General features: G+C 47.0%; 1 protein-coding gene across 5 annotated transcripts in view; it reads left to right on the top strand.

Annotated features, from left to right (window-relative positions):
• Nucleotides 1–7,378: 7,378 nt before the first annotated feature.
• Nucleotides 7,379–12,056, top strand: part of GLCE (glucuronic acid epimerase) — a 145,949-nt gene continuing 141,271 nt past the window's right edge. For all 5 annotated transcript variants that reach the window (XR_003852423.1, XR_003852421.1, XR_003852422.1 and 2 more), the window contains exon 1: nt 7,379–7,519. The gene's annotated coding sequence lies outside the window, so the exon portion shown is untranslated. The remainder of the gene's footprint in view (nt 7,520–12,056) is intronic.

Below are 12,056 nucleotides of genomic sequence, written 5' to 3' on the forward strand. Positions count from 1 at the left end.
GTGTCTGTGTGTATGGGGGACCTGTGTGTGTGTGTATGGGAACCTGCCTGGGGGGGTGTGTGTGTGTGTGTGTATGGGAACCCGTGTGTGTGTGTGAACCCATGTGTGTGTGTATGGGGGACCTGTGTGTGTGTATGGGAACCTGCCTGGGGGGGGGGGGTGTGTGTGTGTGTGTGTGTGAACCCGTGTGTGTGTGTGTGTGTCTGGGGGACCTATGTGTGGGCACCTGTGTGTATGGGGGACCTGTGTGTGTGTATGGGAACCTTCCTGGGGGGGGTGTGTGTGTGAGAAGAAAATTTGTGCTGCCTCACTAATCCATGCCTTACTCAGAATGACTGGAAAGAAAACATTTTCGGGTATGGAGAGCGGTGAATTTTCCATCCTTATTAGTTTAACTTACTGGATGTCTGTGTCTGCCATTTTGAAATAATTTATTGCTGTTTGGGAAATTTGTAAAATTTTGTATGAGCCCTTAATTATTGGATGCTTTTCTGTTCCTTAGAACAGTGGAAAGATTCTTGTTAGAAGTACGGTTTTAGTAATGAGATTGATTTGTGTTCCTTGGTTTTATTGTTTGATGAATGATTTATGAGGACTGGGGATGTTTCTCGTTCTCCATTGCTGCATTGCATACAGAGTCTGGCTTGTTGCGGTTCAGTTTCTGATTATAGTTTATAGTCTTTGAATTTGGTGAGGGTGAGACTGTGTTCTGCATGTTTGGGGGGCAGCACAGGGCAGCAAAAATGCTAGCACCAGCCCTGATAGTGGCCTATAGGCCTTTAGCCTTCGGGCATTTTGTTCCTTGTTCTGGGTTGTGTTGCCTCGTCCTGTCCAGTTCTGTCTCTGTGAGGTCTTGTCCCAGCCTATATATAACTCCTTACCTGCACTCCCTTCCAGTTCCGGTCCTTACCTGCACTCCCTTCCAGTTCCGGTCCTTACCTGCACGCCCTTCCAGTTCCGGTCCTTACCTGCACGCCCTTCCAGTTCCAGTCCAGTCTGCCCAGCCTTTAGACGCTCACCATGATGTACTGTTCTCGCAGCTGAAACCTACTGGGCCCCAGTGCCCAACCTGCGGGGAAGTGGGCTGGCTAGGTGGAAGGCCGGCCCAAGCCTTGTCCTAAAGTCCTGCGCCACTCCCAAGGTGGTGTTCCCTGTCACGAGAGGAGTAGGAATGCTCCTGTGCTCCACTTGTGTTTGGATCCTTGCGTTTCTTTCTCCTTTTGGTCAGCTGTGAAATTACTGTTTATATATATATATATATATATATATATGTATTTATATATATTTGATTCTGTTTGACCCTTGACCCACTACATTATATATTACAGGCTTCATAGCTCTAATGCTGTGAGACAATTCATTACATTTAACAATGGCCGCCACAGCTTTGGGTCCCTGTTTGACGCAGAACTGCAATCCCAAAGAGTTTGGTGCTTTCCCCAAAGAGATGGGGTTGGAAAGGGGGGGCTCAGGCTCTTGTGCCCCTGCCCTAGCAGCAGGATCCTGGAGGCACTGGAATCACCGCCAGCCCCTGACTATCAGGGAACCCCACAGCCCTGTAAAGATCTGAGGTCATCCAAGTCTTTCCCTTTCTTTTGATTGCTAATTTCCCCCTTTCGGCTCCTTGGTTGGAAGCCTGTTTACATACTGTTTTTTTATAGCAGCCGGAGAGATTTCCCCGTGCATAAAGTAACTGCCACAACCAGAGAGGAGGATAAGTGAGAGGCAGCCAGGGCAAGGAGAATGTGAAAAGAAATGTTGCCAGAAATAGCCACACAGGACGGAGTAAGAGAAGGGAGCGGGACTAGTGCAGAGCTCCTCCACAGGAACCATGGCTACTCCCCAATCTGTGACCTCATCAGGTCTTTCAACACTGAATGCCACCTGTGTGCCAATGCCACCCAGCTCTGTCAAAACAGGGACACCCTGTGTAGTAGGTGAGATGTTGATCTCAGAAGCAGATTATATCAGTCACAAGAACCAGGCGACTGACACTGTCAGATGCAGCAGAAAGAGAGGGTTGCCGCCTTGATCGGTGTCCAGGCGGATGCTGTTGGTTAAGACTAACTTGATAGATTCTGTTCTGCAGCCTTAGCTGAAGCTGGATTGCTAAGTGTGGAGGCCTCCTGCAGGAAATCTAGAAATTGAAAGCACATCACTTTTTGCACTAAAAGTTGCATAGGAAGGGAAGGCTGGAGACTGAGTGATAGTGAGTGGCTATTCTGGGGTCAGAGCCAGTTTTCTTCGATGATGGGTTTGATCACAGCCTTTGGAAGTGAGAGAGGTAGGCAGCCTTGGATTAAGATGGCGTTGAATATGGTGGTTAGCCAGGGGGCAGATGCTGGAGCTGAAATAATCTGTATTTTACTCTTTGTGAAACAAACAGTTTTAAGCCTGGTGAGGAGTCAGGGGGACCAGTCGTGCTCTGAACACCCAAATCCACTAAGCGAAGTGTAGATAATGTCCCAAAATGTAATCATCACATGCAACAAACGGTCCAGGACCGGCGGGAGGTATTAGTTGGACTAGGTGGTCGCCTAGGGTGCTGGAAGTGGGTGGGGCTCCGTGGCGTGCCGCCAGGGCGGCATGTTTGAAAGTGAGGGAGACTGGATGTGGGGCGAGCTGGAGATGCGGGTAGTATGATCGAAACGGTGTCGTGGAGAGAGAGACGGGCTGACATCACAGCCTAGGGCGGCTAGACACCCTCCCACCTGCACTGGATGGTGGACTTCACTTTCAGACAGGAGTAGAATAAGCACTCAAGCAAGTGGTTCAGCTGAGCACATAGTCTGCTAATTTGACATGCTATTTTTAATTCAATATGCATATGCTTGTTTGAATGTAGAAATCACACTTATCAGAAAATTAATGTACAAATTCCAAGTTAAGCGAGCAACCAGATTTCCTGAAATTTCATAAGGCAATAAAAACTTGGTTGTGCTTTTGAACCTTTGAGGACTGAAAATGTAAAAGCTTTGATGGTTTCTTACTTGTTTATCAGTCAATTATAATTTGTTTTAATATTAGTTGTAAGGAATGTTGATTAATTATATTTGCTTCATTTTCTATTTATGTAATAACTTAATAAGATGGATATATACATAATGTATGTTTTTTGTTGTACCACCACTTGGATGTCCTTCTACAAGCAGTATATAAAGTTTAATAAAATAATATTATTTTCTGCTCACTTTTGAAACTACAGCCCAAAGTGTTTATTTGTCACAGAAGAAAAACGCACTCTTGTGGTAAACTTCCTCTAGGGCATCATGTCTGAACCCGGTTCTCAAGGATCTCCTCGCCAATATTCACAATGAATATACAGATGCATGCAAATCTATTTGAGCCATATGTGTTGTGCATCTGCTAAAAAGCAGACTGGGCCTGCCCTGAGGAGAGATGAAATCCCTGGATAAAGTGCGTAGCTTGCTGGGCAGACTTGATGGGCCATTTGGTCGTCTTCTGCCGTCATTTCTATGTTTCTATGCTTCTGAGCCATATTGTGAATTACCACAAGGGGGCGCTGCAGCCTTAGCCTGTAAAGCTGCACTTGATTATAGTTAATAGATGAGTCCTGAAAACAATAAAGTCCATAGGTGTTTTATCAAAGCTATTTAAAAAATCATGTATCAGCAATGTAAGTTTCTGCCAATGTAAGTTTCTAACTGTTTGAAACATGTAAATTAAGCATCAGTATATAAGATTTGCCACACTGGTTCAGACTCAAGCGCCATCAAGCCACTTATCCTGTACCAATAGTGGCCAGTCCAGGTTGCAATACCTGGCACGATCCCAAAATGACAATAGAGACCATACGGGTAGATTTTAATTGGCTGGTACGCGTAAATCCCGGGAGGCGAAGGGGCGGGGCTGGAGGCAGCTGGTACAACAGAGCAGTAACCAAACAAAAACAACCCAAAAGTACAAAACAGGGTTTAGGGAGTGGGGAGGAGAGGGGAAGAGGGAAGAGGTAGGGAGTATGGGTGGGGAAGTTCCTACTTAATTGGAGTGGACTGGGAGAGACCTGATCTTGTCGCCGCGTGTACTTTTATAAAATTAGGCCCACATGTGCACGCTGCCCGCACATGTTATAAAATTGGCGCGTCCATGTGTGTTCGCCGGGAAGCGCTTGCACCTTTTAAAATCTACCTCATCCTGCTTATCCCAGGGAGAAGTGGATTTCCTAAGTCCACCTCAAGGATTGTTTATGGCCTTTTTTTTCCAGGAACTTGTCCAAACCATTTTTAAACTGAGGTACTCGAACACCTTTCAGAACATCCTCTGGCAACAAATTTCAGAGTTTAATTATGCATTGAGTAAAACAAATATTCTCCTTTTTGTCATCAAGTATCACTTAGTAACTTCATTGTGTGTGCCCTGGTCTTTGTACTTTTGAAAGAGTGAACTGATTAGCGTTTATCATTCCATTTTGCTCATTATTTTATAGCCCTCTATCACATCCCCCCTCAGCCGTCTCTTCTCCAAGCTGAACAGCCCTAACCTCTTTAGCCTTTTCTCATGGGGGAGCTGTTGTTGCGCTGCGGAGGAAGGGAGCGCTAGGGGGCGCTCCCCATAGTGGGACGAGGGATGTGTGTCCTTGCGGCGAGACTAAGCCTAGTCTGGGACTGGAGCTTGGAACACAGGGGACGAGACATGGAGAGCAAGGTCCCTCAGGCGCCCTACACAGCCCGTAAGCTGGTCACGGACCACACTGTCCTCAACGCGCCCTACACAGCCGGATGGCTGGTCGCAGACCACGAGAGGAGCGGGCAAGCTCTGGATGTAGACACAGGTCAGGACAAGGTACCCTTTGGATTCTCCGGAGTCAGAACAGGAAACAGACTTTAAAACATGGAACTTGGGAACCGGACTCTCAGATCAGGTAAAAGCAAGGAACCTCAGGACCTGGGACATCGAGACGACATCAGGGTGTGGACATCCGGAACTCGGACATCAGGACTGGAACAACGGAGACATCAGGAGACAAAAACAGCTGTATATGATGGAGGGGGGGGGGGGATGAAGAGCTGTTGTGCATGGAGCAGGAGAGGGACCTTGGGGTGATACTGTCTGGCAATCAAAAGACAGTGAAGCAATGTGACAAGGAGATATCTAAAGCCAGAAGAATGCTGGGCTGCAAAGAGAGAGAAATAACCAAAAAGAAAAAGGTGATAATGTCCTTTTACAGTCCTTGGTGAGGCTTCACCTGCAGAATTGTGTTCAATTCCTGAGACCGTATCTCAAAAGGACAGAGATCGGATGGAGGCATCTAGAGAAGGGTGACAAAAATGGTGGTGGGTCTCCATCAAATGACTTATGAGGAGAGGTTGAAGAACCTGAATCTGTACACCCTGGAGGAGAGGAGGAGCAGGGGTGATAGGATCCAGACCTTCAGATACTTGAAATATTTAAATCATACACATTCAACAAACCTTCTCCATTGGAAAGAAATCAGTAGAACTAGGATTTATGAAATGAAACTCCAGCGAAGAAGAGTGAGAACCAACATCAGCAAATATTTCTTCATGGAGAGGGTGGTGGATGCCCTTCCTCCGGAGGTGGTGAAGACAAAAAAGGTGAAAGATTTCAAAGGCGCATGGGATAAACACTGTGGATCCCTAAGGCTAGAGGATGGAAATTAGGAAAAGAGCAAATGGGGGGTAACTTGCTAATGTGGCAGTTACTACCCTTAACCAAAACGCCTTCATACTGTTAATGCAACTCATTATTGCTCTCTGCTTTAATGGCAGGGGGTAAAGGGGAATTAGATTCACTCAGTAAGCAACAAGGACATTGAATTTTACAGTCTGGGCAAACAAATAAGCATGGGGGTAATTTACTGATGCAGCTGTTACTAACCTTAACCAATAAGCCTTAAACTTGTGATGTAACTCCAACATTGCTCTCTGCTTCAACGGCAAGAGATAACGGATGATTGGACTCAGACAGTAACCAACATGGGCCCTGACTTTAATGGTTTGGGAAACTAAGTATGGGGGTGACATATGGTGTAGCAGATCCCACCATTAGCGGGGAGACCTGTAAGGGGGGGGCTGATGCTACCATAAGCTTGTTGGCAGACTGAATGGACCATTGGGTCCTTTTCTGCTGTCATTTCTCAGTCCAAAAGTGCCCCCACCTTCAATGCATTTCAACGGGTAAGGAAGGTCCCTCCCTCTCAGACTGTACATGCCTGCTTTACTAACAGGCATTTCTGGAAGGGACAATGCTACTGGTACATGTCTTAGAAAAGCCTCACCTAAAGTGGAAAAAGGGCCCCTGTCTGGCTGCTTTGTAATTAGATGTCTTCTTCTCATCAGTTCAGCTGCTAAGTGATAGTCACACCATCAGCTGCCATGAAAGCAGATGATCAAGCCAGGATTTTTCTTCAGACTAGCTGCCTAGTCCCTGGCTACTTGATGGCTGTTGCATCACCTTGGGCAAAGCTAGCAGGAAAGAGAGAGGAGGAAGACAGAGCCGATGAGAGAGACACCTGGCTCTGCCCCACAGCTCAGTTCTGGGTCCTGGGTGACTCAATACCTTCTACTTTTCAGGTGACAGCTCTAGAGCCTCGCTGAGAGCCTTCAGTGCCTGGCTAACTCTGCTGCATGAGGCATTAATACTGCATAGCCATTTACATAAAGGGAATACCACAGTGTTATACATTCCAAATGAAATAAAGGCTTAATGTTTGCAGACTCGAATACAAGAGAAATACTTTGGAAGCAAAAGCTGATAGATTGCCTAAAACTTGGATGTTTATTTAATGGTTGAGGCCGTACTTGATGGCAGGCAGCACAAAACACTTCTCCCACATCAGCCCAGATGTGCACACTGTAAGAGCAAGGCGTTAGCTGAGCCAGAGGAACGCGGTAGGAATTCTCCGTTTCCTGCCTTGCTTGCATCAGGCAGAAGTTAAAGATTAATAACAGATCCAGGAGTCGGGTTGTGACCCCAGCACCGCACACATATGCAGCTGACAATTGGAGGCAGACTGTCAGATCGGGCTCCTCTCTCATCAGCCTCCCACTCTGTTTGTCCTGCTTCATCATGAAAGTACGTAAGTCAGACTGTTAGCGACCATCTGGCGATGCAGCACGGGAACGCAGCTCTGTCGCATCGCAGGACCCCGTAAACCGGGACTGAAAGCCCCCAGGCTGCACTGGGTGGAGTTAGAACATCTGGCGTGGACCGGGTCCTCCCAGTGCATTTCCTCGTGCATGCGAGCTGCGCGCACGGCGTCCAGAAGGGGGCCGTCCTCCGAAGAGTTTTCTAACCAATCAGATTTCCCGCCTGCAGACGGCTGGCACCGCCTACCTCCGCAGCGCAAATCAGGAGAAGGCGAGCGCCTGCGTGCCAGCCCTCGCTCTGGATCCCAGGGTCCCGGCCTGGGCCACAGCGAGGCTTGCAACGCGCAGAGCCCCCTCCCCCCCCCCCCTCGCCGTTGGCTGTTGGCGCGTCTCGCCGCTCTGAGGTGTCGGGTGGGCCTGCGGAGGGAAGGAGCCGGCTCGCGCTGCAGGTAGGAGGCCGCTGGCCCGGACCCAGGGGGGTAAACATGTCTGCCTGAAAGCTTTAGCCTGGCGGGACCCTGACTGCACCCCAGGGCTCCTTGCCGGCTTCCTCGCCCCCCGCTGCTGGGCCCCAGAGATGTCACTTTTCACGGTAAAGCCACCAGGGCAGCCCCGCGCGCCGCCAGTGAGGCAGGGAAATATCCATCCGCTTGCCCGGGAAGTCGAGAAATAAGGAAGAGGACCCGCACCTCACTCACGTAGCACCCGAGGTGTGAGAGCCCTGAGCTCGTTCCTGTATGGGTGCAAATCCCTGTCCAATACGAAAAGCGTTTCCACCACCAGTTGCTGCTGTTCTCTCTCTCTTTTATCCCATTTTAAAAATAAACTGCTGTAAATGTTGAGGGAACGCGATTACTTTACGCCGAGTTTCTCTTTTTAAGACCCAGCTTTAGAGGGTTTCCTGTTCGCCGGTCCGGGGTCCGAGGAGCACTTCTTTTGCTAATAATGTAGCAAGCAAGGCCAATAAAATGTTCCTTTACCGTAAACATTGGACCCAGACTTCTTGTGTCGCCCGTTATCTTCGTTGTCAGAGCCTTCAGAATTAACTGCTAACATGGAACAGGCAGTGCGGCCCATTTACCATCAGCCTGAGAAAATCAGCTTTGCAAAGCAAGCAGCAATAGACTTAAAATTAATTCGGCGGTAGGCGTGACCTTTGCTTGCTTTTAGGTTGCTGTTTCTTATTCTTTTATTTATTTGCAAACACTCGATATTCTGCTTTTTGCCAGTAATGGTCTGGAAGCGGATTACAGTCAAATTTCTGTTTAAGCAACACTGCTGAGGATTTAGTGACATTAAGAAGGTCCAGGCCAGAGACTCTTTCTCCTAGTGAGCCCACAGGGGGAAGGCCTAGTTCAGGGGTCAGGAACCTATGGCTCGGGAGCCAGATATGGCTCTTTTGATGGCTGCATCTGGCTCGCAGACAAATTTTTAATAAAAAAGTAAAAATCTAACAAAATTCCCCACCCTCCTGACCCCCCCAAGACCTGCCAAAAGTCCCTGGTGGTCCAGCGGGGGTCCAGGAGCGGTCAGGGAGCGATCTCCTGGACTTGGGCTGTCGGCTGCCAGTAGTCAAAATGGCGCCGATGGCCCTTTGCCCTCACTATGTCACTGGGGTCGACCAATGGCGGCGGTAGCCCCTGTGACATAGTAAGGGCAAAGGGCCGTCGGCTGCCAGTAATCAAAATGGCGTCAACGGCCCTTTGCCCTTACTATGTCACAGGGGCTACCGCCGCCTTTGCTCGACCCCAGTGACATAGTGAGGGCAAAGGGCCGTCGGTGCCATTTTGACTACTGACAGCCGACAGCCCAAGTCCAGGAGATCGCTCCCGGACCCCCGCTGGACCACCAGGGACTTTTGGTAGGTCTTGGGGGGGGGTCAGGAGGGTGGGGGTTGTAGTAAATTAATTTTGGAGGTCTTGGGGGGCGTCAGGAGGGTGGGGGGTTTTGTTAGATTTTTACTTTTTTATTAAAGATTTGGCTGCGAGCCCTGGACCCCCGCTGGATCACCAGGGATTTTTGGCAGGTCTTGGGGGGGGGGGGTTTAGGAGGATGGGGGGTTGTAGTAAATTAATTTGGTAGGTCTTGGGGGAGTCAGGAGGGTGGGGGGTTGTAGTTAGTATGGCTCTCACGGAATTACATTTTAAAATGTGTGGCGTTCATGGCTCTCTCAGCCAAAAAGGTTCCCGACCCCTGGCCTAGTTGAATAACCAAACGTTTGCTTTTTTTATGGAAAGCAAAGTAACTTGCTTCTGGGAATATAGGTAGGGGAACCTTGTTTGGATATCTTAGGAGCACAGCAGCTGCAAGTCTTGTACAGTTTAGTTTAGTGGACGTCAGGGAAGAGAAGATCCCTGAACTCTCTAGCAGGAAAGTAGAAGGCAAGGTACTCTGGTGCCTGCCTGTTTACACATTTGTAGACAAAGCATTGAGGTCTTGAACTCAATTCTAGTTACAGTCGGGAGCCAGTGCAATCTATAAAAGATGGGCCTTATGTGGTTGCTTTCAATTTACTGACAAGTCTTGAACAATATTGATTAATAGTTACGTGTCTTTTAATGAAGATATGCTACCGTTGAATCTGGCACATTCTTTTCATTCCATATTCTGACATTCTCATTTCGTAACTTATTCATTGAAGCTTGATTAATAATAGTGAGAAAGGGAGTTGGAGTCTTCAATTGTAGTGAATTACATTTTACTGCTTAGATTTTCTACATAGGGACACATTTAATTTTTATAAGGCATGTTGCCTTGTAACATTTGGTTCCAGCCAAAATATAAATTATTTTACTGTAGAGCAATCAGAAGCCTTCATCAGTATGCACATAGCTGCCTTTTAAGTGGATGGACATAGAATAGAATGCTTGCTTAACAAAGATGCTTCCTAGTGTTATACTCGGATACTGCCAGAAGTACAAACAGGAGACCAAGGGATTAGCTACTTACCCAGTATAAAAACCAAGACACGCAGAAGTTATTCTTGGCTCTGAGATCCTCTTTCTGTCCATCAAATGTACAAAAATTCAGATATGCCTATTCAAATGTTCTGAGGTATAAGCAATGTATGTCAGCTTACACTTAAAATGTTTTTCTACAAAGCTGCTGCTAGCACATCCATGCACACATATTGCTACTTGTAGTCTGTTCAAAGTTAGCACTCACATATAACCTGATAGCAGCCATCCTGCAGAGCTGAGCAAAGTAAACAAGGTGAGTGGCTGAAAAGCTCTGCTTATATTTATGCTACTCGTTTTTCTTCTAGCTTTTTTTACTAACTGAAAACCATGTCCCCTGGTTTTCTCGTCGTATTTCCCCTGGGGCAATACGACGAGTGACATAATCAAATTTGCAGATGACACAAAATTGTTCAGAGTAGTTAAATCACAAGCAGATTGTGATAAATTGCAGGAAGACCTTGTGAGACTGGAAGATTGGGCATCCAAATGGCAGATGAAATTTAATGTGGATAAGTGCAAGGTGATGCATATAGGGAAAAATAACCCATGCTATAATTACACGATGTTGGGTTCCATATTAGGTGTTACAACCCAAGAAATAGATCTAGGTGTCATAGTGGATAACACATTGAAATCGTCGGTTCAGTGTGCTGCAGCAGTCAAAAAAGCAAACAGAATGTTGGGAATTATTAGAAAGGGAATGATGAATAAAACGGAAAATATCATAATGCCTCTGTATCGCTCCATGGTGAGACTGCACCTTGAATACTGTGTACAATTCTGGTCGCCGCATCTCAGAAAAGAAATAATTGCGATGGAGAAGTTACAGAGAAGGGCAACCAAAATGATAAGGGGAATGGAACAGCTCCCCTATGAAGAAAGACTAAAGAGGTTAGGACTTTTCAGCTTGGAGAAGAGACGGCTGAGGGGGGATATGATAGAGGTGTTTAAAATCATGAGAGGTCTAGAACAGGTAGATGTGAATCGGTTATTTACTCTTTCGGATAGTAGAGAGACTAGGGGGCACTCCATGAAGTTAGCATGTGGCACATTTAAAACTAATTGGAGAAAGTTCTTCTTCACTCAGCGCACAATTAAATTCTGGAATTTGTTGCTAGAGGACGTGGTTAGTTCAATTAGTAATGCTGGTTTTAAAAAAGGATTGGATAAGTTCTTGGAGGAGAAGTTGACTTAGCCACTGCTATTACTAGCAACGAAAACATGAAATAGACTTAGTTTTTGGGTACTTGCCAGGTTCTTATGGCCTGGTTTGGCCACTGTTGGAAACAGGATGCTGGGCTTGATGGACCCTTGGTCTGACCCAGTATGGCATGCTCTTATGAAGAGAGTGTTGACGCGTTATGCGCGGGAAGTGCTGTGCAGCAAAACAAAACTTTTCAATCTTGGAAAAGATGTCTGCTGGTGCGCCATCAGTGACGTCATCCAAATAGGGCTGATTCATCCTGCTATCTATGGAAAACACCATTTACTGTAAGCAAACTTGCCTATCTGTGCAGGTTGCCCCCAGCGGAAATGTTACACCATCTCGTTCTTTAGGCATCTGCAGTGTTAGGCCCATGCCCTCTGGAATTCACTAAATGTTCTCATCTTCACCACCCCCCTGGGAGGTTATTCCAGGCATCCACCACTCTCTCTCTACAAATGAAAAATTTCCAGATGTTGGTTCTGAGTTACACCCCCGCCCCCCCCCTGGTTCTACTGTGTTCTTTCCAACAGAAAAGGTTTGAAGTTCATGCATCATTGTAACCTTTCAGGTATCTGAAAGTCTGTATCAAATCTCCCCTGCACCTCCTCTCTTCCAGAGTACACATATCAGATCCTTCAGCCTCTTCTTAGAAGTCTTGCAATGAAGACCCCCATACAATTTGGTCACCCTTCTCTGGACTGCCTCCACCCTGTCTCCCTTTTGAGATACAGTCTTCAGACGTGAACATAGTACTCCAGGTGAGGCCTCGTACAAGGGCATCACCACCTTTTTCTTACTAGTTAGTCCTCTCTCTGCAGC

Source organism: Rhinatrema bivittatum, chromosome 13 (assembly GCF_901001135.1).
Source record: "Rhinatrema bivittatum chromosome 13, aRhiBiv1.1, whole genome shotgun sequence".
In the NCBI taxonomy this organism is placed as follows: Eukaryota; Metazoa; Chordata; class Amphibia; order Gymnophiona; family Rhinatrematidae; genus Rhinatrema; species Rhinatrema bivittatum.